This window comes from Antechinus flavipes, chromosome 1 (assembly GCF_016432865.1).
Source record: "Antechinus flavipes isolate AdamAnt ecotype Samford, QLD, Australia chromosome 1, AdamAnt_v2, whole genome shotgun sequence".
NCBI lineage: Eukaryota > Metazoa > Chordata > Mammalia > Dasyuromorphia > Dasyuridae > Antechinus > Antechinus flavipes.
In genome coordinates, this window is record NC_067398.1 from 509972732 (window position 1) to 509978731 (window position 6000).

General features: G+C 31.9%; 1 protein-coding gene across 1 annotated transcript in view; it reads right to left on the bottom strand.

Annotated features, from left to right (window-relative positions):
• The window catches only part of PIEZO2 (piezo type mechanosensitive ion channel component 2), a 271682-nt gene extending 266546 nt beyond the window's left edge, over positions 1-5136 (bottom strand). Inside the window, exon 1 of the mRNA XM_051973830.1 lies at positions 5100-5136. The gene's annotated coding sequence lies outside the window, so the exon portion shown is untranslated. The remainder of the gene's footprint in view (positions 1-5099) is intronic.
• Positions 5137-6000: the final 864 nt, after the last annotated feature.

Sequence of the window (6000 nt, forward strand, 5' to 3'; positions counted from 1 at the left end):
AAGTAAAGAAAAAAGTTATCCCCAATTGTATAGTTTCTTAATATGGTGTTTGTGACATTGTTTTAAAAATATTTTGATAACCATATTTCAGTATAATTGGTTTCCATTGTAATACTTCATATTTTATTTTATGCATATAAGAATATGATTCTAAGAAGGTGTCCAAAAGCTTCACCAAATTGTCTGAGAAGTCCATGATACATGAAAACTTTCAGAAGCCCTGCATTACTCACTCATTAGTTTAGAAGGGTTTAGAGATTCAACTGAAACGTACAGGAGAAGATTTTGAAGAAAAAATTTTAAAGCCCTACCCAAATATTTAGTCTGGATTTTAAAGTTTTTCACGGTCTGACTACAATATATCTTTTTAAACCTTGCTTAATGATACTTTCCTTCATACATTTTACACTGCAGTAAAACTGTTGTACTGGAGATTGTCCATAGCAATGAACATTTCTTGCCCCTGCATTTGAATTATCTATCCCACAAGCACAGAATGCACTCTGTGTAAGAAGAAGCACTGTTTTCCTTTAAGATTCAGTTCTGATACATGTTCTTTGTGAATGTTTTCCAAACTCAAGCTATTAGTCATGTCTATGAGATCTTAGGCATGTCTTTGCTTTTCTTTCTTGGCTAATAAGATGTAGCCACTGAATCTCAAGAATTTGTTTTAATATCTTTTTTTCCTTTTCAACTAAACCTGGGATTTTCTATACTACTTATAAGAAAATTCCCTTTTTATCTAGGGAGAATATCATCTGATTTTGTGTTTATAGTTCAAGATAGTTGTTTGATTTCAAATGGTGTCCTTGACATAGATCGCTGTTTAACACAGACAAGTCACAACCTGTAAGTGCCCCAAGTGATTCTTTAAGATTTATAAGATAATAAGGAAATATAGTTCCATCTGTGAGAATTTGTTGAAATGAAATGATTATTGCAACAGAAACCTCAAGAAATATGTACATGCCTCACATCCCATTTAGTTTAAAAATATATCCTAGACTTTTTGATACAAAACTATTATTTTCTTTTACTTGTTGATGAAATGAATCAAGGGTCAATCTATGTATTCAGGGATTAAACTAAATGAGAGAAAGAGCCATTTAAGCAGGGTTTATCAGAGAAAAAAGGAGTCATGTCATGCAACAAGACTGAGGAACATAGAAGAAAGCTCAAAATTCTATTCCATCCTTTGGTCTGTTCTTTCCTCTTTCCTCTTTTCAATCTCTGTTCCTTTCTTTTTCTCTCTCTTTACCTCTCTTTCTCATCATCCCTGCCTCCTTCTGTCTAAAAGAAGATATTATATAAATTCTGAACAAATGTATTCAGAAAGGGGTTAAGTTCATTCTCAGGAAAAACTTCCTCTAAGGAGAAGACAGTTCTCAGGAAGCAATTATAGGATCACAGATTTAGACATAGAAGGCAAAATATAGGCTGTCTCATCCAACCCTCTCATATTCAGATGAAGAACTAAATTCCACAGAGGTTAAGTGATTTTATCCAATGCCACCTAAGTAGAAAATAGCAAAACTGATATTTATAATATACTAGTTAGGAACAAAGGATTTCTAAAATTGTATAGTGTTTGAAGGCAATGAGATGAGACAAAGACGTGATGCTAAAATCAAGTGAGTTGAGTTCTGTTCTCAGGTATGACATATATTACTTGTATAACACAGACAGTTCATTTAGCGTCTTTGAGCTTGTTTGCCCATCTGTAAAATGGGAAAAATAATATTTGTACTACTTACCTCATAGGTTAGTTGTGAAGAAAACATTTTGTAAACCTTAAAACCTTATGTGAATGTGTTATTATTTTCACCACAGATCTATCTGGAAAGTAACTTATTTCAGCTAAAAACAGTTTATTCAGAAAGAATAAGTCAGTCCAACCAGTTGGCTGGTGACATACTAGCAGAGCCCCATAAGGAATTTTTCTCTAGAGACTTGTTCATGTTTATCTTATAAACAATGTAAATAAGAACTATAGAGATTAGTTCTCTATTTCCTTAAGGTGAAAGAACACATTTGAAAGTATTTGTAATTTCTACCACATGCCCCTGGGCACTATCTTAATCAACACACACAAAAAGTCAGTTTTCCAGGATGGTTCAGAAGAATAATTGGACACAATGAGCTCTTTGAAGTGGATTTTTTTTAAAAAGCTGCTCTTAGAACTATACTAATTACAATAGAAGGAAATTTCAATACTGGCCCAAAAAATGTTTCTGGAGAGATTAGTTTAATATGCTACTTATCAAATTGCATGGTCAAATTGTCTAAAGATTATGTTGATCTTGTTCTACATTTGCTAATATAACCATGGATTCAGTCAATTTGTCTTTTCAGGAAGTATAGAAAGATGCTTTTAGCTAAGATTGACATGATATCAGCCTGAAAAAAGACTTAAAAATTTTAATCACAGGATAGGAGTTCAATATGAAGATCAACTTTATTGTAATAAAGCAGTAACTGTGAAATAAAAAAAAAAAGTCTGCTGGGAGGATTAACTCTTTACAATGGTTTGGTATTAGTGTAAATTAAAAGCAAGATGACTGAATTAGGATCAGAGCTAAAGCAAACTAAGGAAATGCCACAAGCAGGAAGAAAAAAGCAATTACATGTAGAGGGAGTGATAATTTTTTCCATTAAGCAGACCTAAGTTTGATTCTTGCCTCAGACATTTGGTAGCTGTGTGGCACTAGACAAGTCACTTAGTTTCTCTGAGGTTATGTTTCCTTATATGTAAAGTGAGAATAATAGTAGAACCTGTAAGCTTTAGCCATATAAATTTAACAATTATTAATATAGTCTTTTATTTTATTCATAGACATAAACAAAAATATTTTTTTCTAAATTTAATCCTGAAGTGCCATTAGAAAACAACAGACTTTAAAATTATTTGCTAATTTTCAATAATTTTCCTTCTACGTGTATATATCGTGTGTGTGTGTGTGTGTGTGTGTGTGTGTGTGTGTGTGTATTTAGTAAGTACCCACTATATGGGAGCACTTTTCTAGAGATAGGTAAAAGTAGAAATCGTCCTTGGCCTCAAAGCATTCAAATTCTAATGGATAAAACAATATGCACATAAGTAAATAAAGAATATATTCAAAGGAGTATAAGATATTATGGTAAGGAGAGACTTTAATTTTTTTTTTTTTTAAGGAAGGAGAGACTTTTAAGTGAGGAGATGAAAAAAGTGTTTACATAGAATGTACCACTAAAGCCAGTCTTCAAGACAGGGTATCATAAACAGGGACACCCAAGCAAAACCAGAATGGCATGAAAGGACCAGGTTTTGAAGAAATTTAAATGTTAACCAGGAAAATTTATATTTGACCTCAGATACAATAGTGACCAGAATTTATTGAAAGGGTCATAACATGGCCAGACTGCAGCTTTAGGAATATAATTTTCACAGCTCTTTAGAGAAAGAATGGTGGAACCCTTGAGAGTAATAAACAATTTGAAAAGAAGGAAGAGAGCTATGGATGCCATTGTAATTGATGGCATTGTAATTGGGCTTCCACTGAAATTTGGGGTATTTTATGTGATGCAGTATTAGGAAGGGATACATGACCTACTAATGAGTCCAAATTGACAGAATTCTGAGGCTGCATTGTGGATCTTCCTAAGAGACAGAATTGGTGCCAAAGCCAGCAAGAGAAACCAGTACAGTTCAAAATATTCTCTTGAAGACATATCATAGTCTTAAGCTTCAGACATTTAAGGGAAGCCAGTTCTTCAAGAGTCTTGTGAAGTTTTTTTCTACTTCATTTCCCTAAAGATTTTGGGATTACTCCTTCAGTAAAATCAAAGCCTCTCTCTTGGGTTGAACTGAGATTTCTGATTCCATTGAGAAGACCTTTCCTCCTGAATATTGTCTGGCTTATTCTAATCTCTAAAACTTCAGTTTGCTGCTTCCTTGGATTAATGGGGTTACTCTCTATTTGTTATTTGTAATAGCCTTTTTACAACCAGTTTGGTGTGAAGAAACCAAATTGGTGAATAAGTTAAGGAAGGACTAGGAAACAGTCCTTTGTTTTGTTATGAACAAGATTGATACCCCTAGATTCCCTGTTGGGGAAGATGAGAAATCTATGTCAAGCTCAATAGCCATAATCAAGGCAAGCAACAAGTAACTAGCTTCTCTTGTTCCATTCAGAGAGGAAATTATAGATTCCTTTGGAAAAGGTTGAGCCAAAACCTAGAGATATACATTCATGCCATCCCTAAGCTGCATATCCATATTTTTAGAAAATGCATGTGGATACAAACTAAACTTATACTGAGCCTATTCTTTTTGTCTTAACATAGAACTTCTTAGGGAAAAAATAGGGCTTCACATAGACTTATGAATAGGGAGGGGAAATGATTTAGGGAAAATGAATAGAAGGTTAAAAACTAAAAACTCGGGAAAGAAGGAAGAAAGGAAATAGGATTCATAGTTTGGTAATTTAACATGCTCTTAATTTCATCATATAACGAGTTCTAATTATTAACTACTAGAGCTAAGTTAAATAGATCAGGATAATGTTTCATAAGACTATTGCAATTTACAGAAATAAGTGTGTAAACATCAAAAGTATTAAATAACTAAATTAAACCAAATAAATAAATAAATCTTTATATTTTACTTTAAACATATCATTTCTTAATTTTATCTTCTCCCATTTGTATTTGTATGTATTCATACAATATGCAATTGTATGAAAATATCATTTTCATTATGGTCTCTTATAAGTGGACATACGGTATAATGGATAAGATATTAGAGGTATTTATAGTCACATCAGATCCTGACTTAATCACCTATTAATTTTAAGATCATGATTATGTCTCTTGAAAGAAAAACAGAGAGAAAGAAGGAAGGCAGGAAGGGAAGAAGGGAGGAAGAAAGAAAGGAAGGAAGGAAGAAAGAAGCAAAAAAAAAGAAAGGAAAAAAGAAAGAAAGAAAGAAGAGGATGAAAGAACACGTGGCCCAAATCATCTATGTAAGTTTCATTCCCATGTAATAGACTGTATTTTTTTCTAAATGAGCAAATTAATTCTTGCATCACTCTTAAAACTTTGAAGTGAATACATCTGGTTACCTTTCAAAGCCAATCTGACGAAATGTCTTCTCCCATGTTGAGCCTAGGAAAAAAAAGAAGAAAAACTGATTTAAGCACCTCAAATATTCAAAATTTTTCATCTGTTTTCTTCATCTATATTGGTCATTTCATTTTAGTTTTTAGTCCAATAAAGAGATAATTAAGCCTTCATTACAGACACTTTAGTCTGATCATTTGTATAACAATCTTAGTTGCTACAGTTTAGAACAGTTATAATTATTTTAAAATGCTAAAAATTGGCATTGTTTTGGAATAATGGAATAATTAGAATAACAGAAGATTGAATATAATGCAATAACAATATTGTGGTCTTTAAAAAAATGGGAATGATTTAATTTCTGAGTTTCTACCAAAAGCTTCTTATTCTATAATGTAATGTGACACATGATGTAAAAATATGTTAAAAAAAAAAAGACACTATCATGTTATGTCTCTTTACCCTTATTTTGTCTGGTGCAAAGCAATTGGTTACTTTTAAAATTACTTATAAATCTAATTATGGCAGAAGCAGTACAATACGATCTATATTATTTTATTAAAAACGATACCACTGCAAAAGCAGATATGAATTATGTAAATGAATTCTTTAAACTTAAATTTCAAATTTAATGTAACTGGCAATATATTTAACAGTTGATGATAATTGAAATCTGGAGAGCATTCTCTGACATCTCAATATGATACAATTTACTTTACCAATCTGATTATTTTAATATTTCAGATATGCAGAATTTCTTCAGTCTTGGTACTTCCTCCACCAATGCAACTCTTTCCATATATTAAGAGATGATCTTCATGAGAAGATGTAGTTAAAACAACTGATTAACTGATAGGTAATTCTTGGATAATCTTGAACTCTTTTGACATTAGTTAGATTGCT